Source organism: Lathyrus oleraceus, chromosome 3 (assembly GCF_024323335.1).
Source record: "Lathyrus oleraceus cultivar Zhongwan6 chromosome 3, CAAS_Psat_ZW6_1.0, whole genome shotgun sequence".
Classification (NCBI taxonomy): Eukaryota; Viridiplantae; Streptophyta; class Magnoliopsida; order Fabales; family Fabaceae; genus Lathyrus; species Lathyrus oleraceus.
The window spans coordinates 182,539,881-182,551,984 of record NC_066581.1 but is presented as its reverse complement, the minus strand read 5'-3'; positions in this window follow the sequence as shown (position 1 = coordinate 182,551,984).

Below are 12,104 nucleotides of genomic sequence, written 5' to 3'. Positions count from 1 at the left end.
GTCTTCACTACCGGTTGCAGAGACGTCGCCATGATTCATCAGCCCAGCGCTGGTAAAGGTACTCGGACCCGCTTGACCATTCTGCTCTGCTTGGAGAGGCTCATACCCAACGCCAAATTTGTCTTCTTTGACAGGCAAGTCCACCATCTTGCCCCAGCCTTCAGCTTTGCCAGAATCAACAACCTCCTTAGCCTGCTTGTAAGAAGTAATTGAAGCACCTGGCTTCCTCTGCTCAGCGTACGCCACTTTCTCAAGAGCCACAGTCTCAAACGCCTGGCATAAGGTTTCGTGGATCTCGCCATCCACCTCAACATATTTGAACGAGGATAGATGACTCACCAGAATCTCTTCTTCACCGCACACAGTCACAATCTGACCGTTCCAGACATACTTGAGTTTTTGATGGAGAGTCGACGAGACTGCCCCTGCTGCATGAATCCATGGACGCCCCAATAAACAACTATAGGCGGGCTGGATGTCCATAACATAGAAGATGATATCGAATACCTCAGGACCTATCTTCACAGGCAAGGTAACTTCCCCACACACAGAACGTTTGGAGCCGTCGAAAGCACGAACGATCAGGTCACTGGGAGTAAGCACAAACCCTTCCACATCAATCTTCTTCAGAATCTGCTTAGGCAACACATTCAGCGACGACCCGGTGTCTACCAATACGTGAGACAACACTGCCCCCTTGCACTCCATGGTGATGTGCAAGGCTTTGTTATGGTTTCGCCCTTCAGGCGTTAAGTCCAGGTTGGTGAATCCTACACCATGCCTGGTGCTCACATTGGCCATCACACCCTCCAGTTGATTGACAGAAATCTCCTGAGGCACGTAAGCCAGATTCAACATCTTCAGCAAGGCATTACGGTGTGCCTCAGAGCACAACAACAGTGAAAGTATAGAAATCTTGGACGGAGTTTGGTTCAACTGATCTACAATCTTGTAGTCACTCTTCTTGATTATTTTCATAAACTCCTCCACGTCCTTCTCAAATGTCCCCTCGGGCGCTTCCTTCTGGACAGGTTCTTCCTCAACCACAGCTTGCTTACCTTTGCTTTGGCGAGAGCCTCAGCATTATTGTCCCTCAAAGGCTGCGGTGCGAACAGACGACCGCTTCTGGTAAAACCTCCTGGACCCCCTACATTATCCACAGCCGGACCAACAGTTGCAGGAACTCTATTCGGTAAACCAATTGTCACTGGAGTTTGATTCACTGGTCTCGTCTGACTTTCAGCCCTTCTGTTACTGCGGTAAGCATTATCATACTTCCACGGCACGGCTCTACTATTCTCAACAGCCCTTCTTCCAGACGCAACGATAGTAGTTGGAGCACTGATGGTTACAGGCACGGAAATGGTAACTGGGGTACCATTTGTTGCAGGTGCACTAACGACCCTTTGTCCACGTCCTTCAGACGGTTTAAAGTAAATGGTGATAGTTGACACTGTCCCACGATCTTTTACAGCCCTACTGAATTGCAAACAACCCTCATCCATCATACCCTGGATACCGGCCCTTAACTGGTCGCAACCATTCTCAGATTCTGCACAGCCCAAACAATCCTCATCACAGCCCGAGTAGATACCCCCATTCAGCAGACGGCCCTTCACAACTAGCAGAGAAGTCTGAACATCATCAACATTAACAACCAGATCTTCAGCTTCTTTCCCCTCAATATTGTTCACTCTATGCCCACCATGCTGAGGCATAGGGTTGTTTACGACGTTAGGCACTGGAGCGAAGTTGATTGCTTTGGCATCGATCAAATCTTGGACCTTGTGCTGGAGAGCCCGACACTTCTCAGTATGATGTCCTGGTGCCCCAGAGTGAAAGTCACAACGGACGTTGGCGTCGTACCCAGGAGGCAATACTGTAGGCGGAGCCATTGTACGCAACTCAACCATCCCCAACCTGAGTAGTTCGGGCAGCAGTTCGGCGTACGACATGGGTAGCGAATCAAAACGTCGATCAGGCATCCTTTGTCTGGGCTGATACGGACGTTGCTGTTGTTGTTGTTGTTGCGGTTGTTGAACTCTTTGTTGTTGTTGTTGACGAGGTTGAGGTGCCGGAATGGTTACTGCAGCAGCTTGACGGTATTGACTTTTGTTCTGATCCCCGCGATGTTGAACCGCATTAGTTTCACCCTCTCTTCGACGAGGTGCCCCAGCAAACGGCTTCTTAGAAGAAGAGGAACCAGCATCTTGGATCTTCCCAGTTTTGATCAAGCTCTCAGTCCTCTCTCCACAAATGACAACGTCAGAAAAACTACCGAATGGGCAGCTCCCCATCCGGTCCATAAACACACCCTGAAGAGTACCGATAAACATATCTGTCAACTCCCTCTCCAGCATAGGGGGTTGAACTCTAGCAGCCAGTTCACGCCACCTTTGGGCGTACTCCTTGAAGCTCTCTCCGGATTTCTGACATAGACTCTGCAGCTGAGTCCGGCTAGGCGCCATGTCCATGTTGTGTTTATATTGCCTCAAGAAGGCCTCACCCAGATCCCTCCAGCATCAGATAGAATCTCTCTTCAATTCCATGTACCAGTCCAAAGAAGCCCCAGATAGACTATCTTGGAAAAAATACATCCACATCTTTTCATCATCGGTATACGCAGAGATTTTTCGATAATAAGCCTGCACATGGGTGCGAGGGCAAGAAGTACCGTTGTATTTATCGAAGGACGGTGCTTTGAACTTGTAAGGGATTCTCAAACCTTCCACCAACCCCATATTGGTAACATCAAAACCGAGAGAATTCTGACATTCCATAGCTCTAATTTTCTCGGCAAGGGCATCAACTTTACGATCCCTCTCATCAACCCTTCCCAGAACGTCTTCGTCTTCACTGAGCAGAGAGAATATATCCTCTTGTCTGTCAACAATCGGAGCAGGATTACGGGCCGGGGCACGGACCACTCTGGCATTAGCGGCATCTGGAGCAATAGGTTGACCGTTGATTCGAATTCCCCCCAACTCATCACCTACAGCATAGTTGTTGATGGGTACAGCAGCAGCAACATTATTATCATTGACCGGGCCTCCCTCTGGCGGAGCATGGTTGACCGTTGGAATTGCAGCCTCTTGTCTCTGAACCATGGCTCGAAGTTCTTCTTGACCTTGTGCAACCCCTTGCATCATATTCATAAACTGGGCCATGTTAGCCTTCATCTCAGCCAACTCAGCTTGAACTTGATCCATACCTCTCTGTTGATTCAGTCTTGTTGAGTAGCGGTGCGGACGTTGATCAGCTATCCTGTCTGAACAGGAACCAAGAGTGAGAAGTCACGACCAAGAACACCTGTTATGCAAAATGATATGAGTATGGTGCTAATGATGCGTATGATGCACATGATATGTTCATTCCTCAGGCATTCAAGGAGCCTGAGTCATCCTCAAAAGATGGCAACCTGCAGCAAGAACAACATAGAAGCACAGAAACAACATACACAAGAGTGATGAGTACAAGGTGAAACCAACAACCTCATCTATATGAGTAACAGGATCATACAACAAAATCGACAAAGAAAATCCAAACAAACGGAGTACAACAATGAATCCCATCCAACAAGCCTGGAGGTGATTCTCAACATACATATCAAAGATACAAGCTAAGACAAACGGCCTCCCGGAATGAGAGTCTTCAAGTACTGACACTGGTCTATCAACAGGTCACATTCTGAACATTCTGGCAAAAGAGTGATCTTCTCCTTCAGTTGTCGTCTAAGCTCTACCACTTCTCCTCCAAGGTGGTTCTCTGATGCCTGTCTCAAGTCTACTTCCTTCTTCAACTGGATGTTTTTATCTCTGAGTTGCTTCTCCAAGTCTCTGATCTTCTTCTGATAGCTGGCCTCAGCTCTCTGCAGCCTCAAGCACTCCCGGTGTTCTGCATCTAGCATGCTCTCCACCTCCTCGTAGGATCTCTTCTTGCTTCTCAGTCTGCTAGCATCTTCTTCTCGCACTCCTCTGAGTTGATGAGCCAAGTTCAAACTATCAGCTTTGGCTTTGTACAACTCCATCTGGGTATCTTGCTCCTTCCCTCTCAAACGGCGATTCTCCATCAGGGCTTGCTTGTAGTGCTCCGCAGGCACACTCTCAGCAAGGATCAAAGGTGGTTGCTCCTGCAACGGCTCCATCCTATCGTAGGGTAACAACAAAGTTTCTACTCTCTCCTTGACCCAATCAGTGTAATCGGGCATAGCAACGACAAACTTCTTCCCTAAGACAGATCCATCCTTCATACCAATAGACTTCCAAGCTCTTCCTATCTGCTCCAATCTATCCGGGTCACTCTGCTTCTCAAAATACACACTTTCTGCTACCTCAGCCTCAAGTGGTCTTCCCTTCATCACAAACCCCAACTGGCGAAGAGAAAGAACCGGGTTGTAATTGATGCAACCCTTAGTCCCTACGAGTGGCACATTACGGAATCCTCCACAGCTCATAATGACGTTACGCACATCCATCCAGTAAGATTGCCATCTGATATCATAGGAAGTAAGAGACATAACCCTCTGAGTCCACTTATGCGTGCTCTGAGCATCCACAAAAGGTCCACTGACTGGCAGGAGAGACAAAAACCATCTGAGCAAAAGCGGGAGACAACACCTGATAGCCCCACCCTTACCATGCCTACTGTGAACAGCATAGTAAGTGTCAGCCAACAGAGTAGGAACTGGATTTCCTCCAATGAAAATACTGACTGCAGCATAGTCAACAAAATTGGGCATACTCGGAAACAGGACGATCCCATAGATCATGACGGCCAACTGAGCATGAAAGGCTTCCCAACTTCCCTTCTCTGCTTCTTCTCTAGCTACCCTCAACAGAAACTTCAAAGGCAATCCTACAACATCCCCACTGGACTTCCAACTATCACTGACTTCCTTGATACCCAAATGGAGAGCTCTGGCAACAACTCTGAAATCAACCTCCTTGGGCACATCCAAGAAAGGAACCTGATACCGGACCGGGACACTCAGCAGAATGGAGTACTCCTCAAGAGTAGGCGCCAACTGATAATCTTGAAAGGTGAAACAATGAAGCTCTGGGTCGTAGAACTGTAGAAGAGTCTGCAACGGCACCGGATCGACTACCATCTTCAACAGTGTCAGAATATCCCCATGCTGATCGACAAACCCCTTCTGATTACCACTGGTCATAAGGTTGCCCAACTCAATCAGAGACGTCAAAGGTTCACGGTGAAAGCTGTAGGAACAAGTCTTCTGCTTCAACTCTGGGACTGTTGCCATCTCTATCAGTGAACAAGCTCTGGAATGTACCTGAGAAATGATATGCATGCAGGGATTAGTTTTTTTTTTGTTTTTTCTTTTTCTTTTTTTTTTTTTGTATATTTTTTTTATTGCGTTTCTTTTGAAAAATAAATATGCTATGATGCAAATGATGCAGACTGGACTGGTTGGCTGTGTCTCTCGGAACACAGGATCAAAGCTTCGGCTTGAACTCGGAACCACAAATTCATCTGAAACCCAAAGTCATCTGAGACCCCAAAATTTTGAACCAATAGTCACCAACAGGATCACAAGTCACCAACAAGTCACCAACTGTACCTGTAATAATGATCATTCCCTCCCCACTCACGGGTGTCATCTAGGCCAGGGTAAGGTCGAGAGAAACACAGCATAAATAACCTTTCGCAGAATATCATCATATACACACCCGAAATATGTAACGATAATATCCCACCAGGGTCTGAACTGCTCGTGATATCAATGTTCCGCTAAGTGGCGCAATACCACCCGCTTCCCATGAATCACTCTATTCCTAAGCATCCTAGATTTCACTCATGGCCTGGGTATTGGGCCTTTTACCTCATGTAACTCCCACCCCAACAGAGAGAAACAGACAACCAGCCAGATGAATAATGAATGTGAATGAATGCAAACATAAGTGCAAACATAAATGCAAACAATAAATGAAATGAATGCAATAAATAACAGCAAAAGCAACCAAACCCTATCCTAGAGAGCGCTAGGAGAGACTCGCTTAGGGAAGATGGACCAGCACAGGTCAACTTCTCTATAGTCCCCAGCAGAGTCGCCAGCTGTCGCATCACGCGAAAAACCGGCGGGAAAACAAGAACAACAGAGCCGCCACCGTGCGTTATTTATCCCAAAAGAGGGAAAGGAAACGCTCGAAGTAAACCTGGAAAGAACATGGTCTCGCGACCAAAGAGAATGGGATCGGGAGTCGGTTATGCGAAGGGAAGGTATTAGCACCCCTACGCATCCGTCGTACTCGACGGGATCCACGCACAATAGGAAGGAAAATGGTTGCTAAAACACTGCTCAAACACACACACACTGGCTGAAAGAGACACAAGAAAACTGACTGAAACTGACTCGGCAGGATATCGCATCCTGGGCCTACTTAGTCTATCAGGCATAGACATCAGAGTCGAAGTAGTTCGGACTGGGGAAACGACACATGCTCGCTAGGATATCGCATCCTATGCATACGTATCTCCTTGGACGAAGAAGAATCAGAGCATTCGTAGCTCGGCTGACACGCACACAAACAAACAGACAAAGGCAAACGTGGAGCCTGAATGCCAATCAATGGACTTACATCAGCATCCGAACCAACAAACACAAAGAGGCAAACGTGGAGCCTGAATGCCAATCACTGGGCTTACATCAGCATCCGAACCAACAAACCCACACTGGAACCCAAATGCCACTCGATGGACTTACATCAGCTTCCAAGCACACAACAAGACAAAACAAAGACACAGGCGCCCGGAGAGATCTGCTCATCTCCTGCCTACGTACCTCATCTGGTATGAGGATCAGGGCGACGTAGTTCCCCTACGGAGGGATACAGGACTAGCCTAACCAGATAACAGAGGGAGACACAACTAGGGAGACTACGACTCGAGCCTAGATGTTATCATGCAAAATCAACCCTAAGTTAAGGTTTCTAACTAACTGGCACAGGGAGCCAGCCTATCCTAATCATGACTTGCACAGGAAGCAAGCCACACACACATTTAACTTGCACAGGGAGCAAGCCAAGCAAAACCTAACTTGCACAGGAAGCAAGTCTAAACTAACCCTAACTTGCACAGGAAGCAAGTCAAACAAACATACAAGCACAGATAGCACACACTATACACAAGCAAGTGGCTCAAACAAGGGTTAGGTTTTAGTCGAGGGGTCATATCAACCTCAACAAACAAACCTCTGGAACTGGGTAGTGTTAGCTCTTAACCTTGCCATTGAGGGGCTAAGGTGAAGCAGATGAAAGGTGAGTGAAGATGAGACTTCGCAGCTCTTATCCTTGGCCTGGGAGAGCTTAAGACAAGAATGTGTGGGTTCAGAAGGTGGGAACCCTCCTACACATTTGAAACTGATTCAACTGTACAATTGTACAAGATCTTGGGTTTGTATCTGCAATGTATCAACACAGTGGTGTGAGCAAAGCAGATGACACACAGAATAGCAGGGGATAGGTTGCTTATCCCTTGGGTTCTGCCAATTGCCTCTTCACTTAGGAGGTCTTTTCATATGTACAGGGACAAGATTTAAACATCCACAAACATTGCCTCTTAAGGAGGACTTCAGACAGTTGCCTGGCCAAGTAACAGACCAGGTCTTCGAGACTACATGAAGATTAAGGGATTATACCTCAATGCAAATTGCTTATATAAGCAAAGCAAAGCAAAAGTTCACAAGGAACTGAGCAACTAAAAGCACCTGAAATAGTCAAGCAGACATTAGTATACAACTTCAAACAAAGCAAAAGGAAACAGAAGTCAACAGTTAATTAGAGGCAAATGGATGTGCAAGGCACAAGGCTCTAGGCATGTGAGCCAAGCAACCTACAAAACAAAACATGTTAGTCATGGTATTTAAGCAAGCTCAATCAAAAAGAACTGGTCTCATTGGTCATTTGTTGGTCAACCTGAAAACATGAGCTCAAAGGTGAGTAACAGGACCACTAGGACAAGCCTAGGGTCAAAAAGGAATGAAAAAGTCAAAACAGCAAAGGGCAAGCATCCAAAATCATTTTCAAACAATTAAGAAACACAACCAATTGGGTTCACATTCATATCAATCATCATCATCATTTCATGAACAATTTAGGTCAAAGTGTTGCAAACAGAAGCTCACAGAAGTCAACAGCAAGACTTAACTCAAAAGCAATCTTAAACATTTCCAAAAATCACCAAATAAATCATGACCAATCACAACCCACAGCATGGTAAGCATGTCAAATTTCATCTCATTTGGACAAGTGGAAGGAAGTCAATGAAAATCAGAAAGTCAAATCAATTTTGAACATGCTCAAAGAAGTCAACCAAACATGCATCAACTTGAAAAATTCATAAATCAGTGATAGCATATGAGAAATGAATGGGACTAAAACCATGGCAAAGCTTAAGATGTCTAGTTATCTCATGTAAAATTTCAAGATCATCCAATAAAGTATGAGAATTTCACAAATGAAATGGCAACATGTATCACATAAGGTCAACATTTTGGTCAAACAGGGGAGAAAATCTCAAACAAATGGAAAAGGGCACAAATAATTCCAAGAAAAATCATGTGCAAACTAGACATACAAGAGTAGGTTCATGCAAAAATTCAAACCAATTTGAGTTCAAGAAGCATGGTAATGAAAATCATGAAGTTGGACATCAATGGTGTGACACAAATTGTCACACCCTAATTCAAAAAATCAAAACTCACAAACCAGCAATGATAAATTCACAAACTCTACACCAAAATCACCATGAATGTGTCTAGTTTAAGCACAAAAAATTTGGGGGTCATTGGATAAAGTATCACCATTTCACAAATGTTTTGGCAAAAGGTACAAAATATGAGCACATGTCACAAACCAATGTGCCAAATAAAATCCAATGATCAAAAAATTCTGAAAAAATTATGATAAAAAAGTAGAGCTCATGATGAAGATTATGCAAAAAATTTCATGAGATTTGGAATTAAAATGAAGGAGATGTGATTTTTCAAAGTTTGATGATCAAATGGAATTAAAATGAAAAAGGAACCAAAATAATTCAATGTGTCATGTGCCCCGAGTGGCAAACTTGTAATTATGGGGGCACTTAAACCAAACGGCTGCGTTTAGGGCGAGGCAAGGAAATGTTTTCATTGGCCGTTATGGATGTACAGTGGCCATGCAACGTGAAAAGCAGAAAAATCTGGGCAATGCATGAAGATCATCTAGGGTTCATATACAGTGTATATCATCTTCATCCCCAATTCGAGTTTCTCAAATTTTTTTCCAGAAATCTCAATTGAACACACACAAATGATCATCAAGGCATGGCAAACACGAATCCATCATCACTTTTCATTAAAACATCACACACATCATGAATCGAGCACAAACAAGTTTTATCATCAAACTTCAAAACAACATAACTTCAGAAATAACCAACCATTTTCGAAAACAAAAACATCATGAAGCTCAGCATGGATAGACCTTTCTAAAGCATGTATTTATTTTAAGAAACAAGGAGGTCGAAATTTTACCAAAGTGGAAGGGCAGTGTGGATTCAGTTGCTATCTTGTGTTTTTGGCCTGAAACAGATGCTATAAAACCCTCCTAATGATGAATGGTGAAGATGCTTTGGCTTGCAACAGCTTGAAAAGACTTCAACCACACTTTGCCATTGATGACACCTTGGAAAAACAGTCGGGCAAGAGGCTTCTACAGGTGGAGAAACAATGTTGGAATGAGCTCAAGATGTTGTTTGGATGATGAATCAACAAAGGCAAGGTCGGGTTATTTGGAGTTTTTTTGGCAGATTTTGAAAGATGATGAAAAATGAGTTTTTTGAGAGCAAGTGTTTTTCTGTGATATCTTGTGGCTGCTGCTAGGGTTTTCAAATGGCAGAAAAAAATGATATATATCTGCTGTTTTGTGGTACTGAATCAAGGTCCATGAAAATGTGGAATGGAGTTGGTAAAAAAAAGTGTACTTTTGGCCAATTTTCAAGCAAGTAGGTGATGGGTGTGTGTACTGCATGAAAATGGGCTTCCAACAAGTCTCAAATATCATTTCTGAACATATTCCAATGGCCAAAGTGATTACAAATTGTTATTTCAAAAAGTCAAAATTTCACTTCACTTGAAATTAATTCAAGTAAGTCAAAAAATGCCATTTTGATCCATAAGGTTTTGGTACATGAAAGTTACATTTTTGGAAAGAGGAGGTCAAATGTGACTTGTTGGAAAAAACCTCACCAAATTTGGCCAAATGGTTTGAGAGATATGGCCTTTTGAAGTTCAAGAATTTCTGAAAATGAATTGATCATAACTTGCCAACCATACATGGGAATTGAGTGTTCTTGGACTTTTTGGAAATGGGAGAACACGATCTTCAACTTTCATGTTGGGCAAAAATTCATTTGAAGCTTGTATCATGATGTAAGTTTGAGGATCAAGACTTTCCATTTTTGGTAAATTTCAGTTACAGGTCAAGTTTCCCTTTTTGGAAATTTCTGATCTGGCTTCAAATTCTTCCATGATGGTGTTTGACATGATATATGAAGACTATATGGACATGAATGAGACCTCTCAAACCAAATCCAACCATCAAAACCATAAAATCAGACACAGTTGACCAAGTTTGACTTTTTAGGGTTTCTGACTGATCGTGCATTGACTGATGACTTCTGAACATCCAATCCTTGACCTAAACACTTCAAATGGATCCCCAAGTCATGTGAACATGTTGGACCAACCCTAAGGCCTTGTCTCCTTGGAAAACACATTTGCTTGCTTGACTGACTGATCTCCTGACCAGTTTGACCTAATTCTCCTGATGATCTTGCACTTGAGGCAAAAGGGACAATGCAATGTTATGCAGTGGACCATGTTATGTTATGACCTAATATGAAAATGTATGTACAATGATAGGTGCAAATTTGAGGTGCTACACAAGGTCCTTTGATCTTGTTTGATCTATGACAAATCTCATGGCCATTTCTTTGGTGTTTTGATGAGGTTTTAGGAATTTGACAAACCATATTTAATTTAAATGCCTTATTTTAGTATTTTTAATTTGAATAAATGCCAAATAATTTTGTTAACCAATTGTGATGACTTGTTTGAGTTTGACTCTTGTTGTTGGGCCTTGGTCAAGGTTGATTTGATTTTGTCAAGGTAATATCATTGGATTTAGGGGATTGATGGAATGTACATTCCATCTCCCAAAATGAATTGATGATATTAATTTAATTAAAGTCCTCCTTTGATCAATTTGAGTTTTGATCCATTCCTTTCCCTCTTCATCTCATTCCCCTTTCTTTATGCATTCATCTCATTTGGCCTCTGATATCTCAAAGTCCTAAAGCTAGTTGATTGAAAAATTAACATGAGTATGGATGTGATTAGGCCACCTCTTTTGCATATTTCTTTTTTTGTGTGGTATGTTTCATGAGTATAGTCCATTATACTATGTTTCAAACATGCATTAACACCAAAATTCTATTGCCCGACCTCAAATAGTTGTGGCTTCTACATAAGTCCAATTACAATTGCTTAATATAGTGCTAAATTTGTGACACAAAAGGCATATCATTCTAGTTAGTGAGATTGTAAGTCTCCCCTCTTTCATGGTATTGTGTGGAAACTTGGCCGTTTTTCCTTTTTTTGGTAGATGTCTTGACTCAAGGATTCATACTTGTGATAAATGGGTTAAGTGTTCTCCAAAGAATATCTTAAAATTAAAAGCAAAAGCAAAACAATACTAACTTCTAATTCATTAACAACTAACTTTTAACTTCAAGCCATTTACTTTAATGTCATTTAACTTTAACTTTAATTCATTTGCCATTATTCATACCATTCTAATTGTTTATGTTAATGCGATTTTTCCTTTGTCCATTTGGACCATATTGTGTGATATATCCTGTTTGTATGTACTTTGCTTGTGTTGTGTGGTCTTTGACCATTAATGTACATAATAACAACAAAAACCCTAAAAAACTTTTGTGCGGACTGTTGGCTTGATCTTGGACAAATGGACTTAGAACTTAGGCAACATTCCTATGCTAAAGGACTTGGACAATGCCAACATAGGTGGAATCCAGTGCTTGCAATT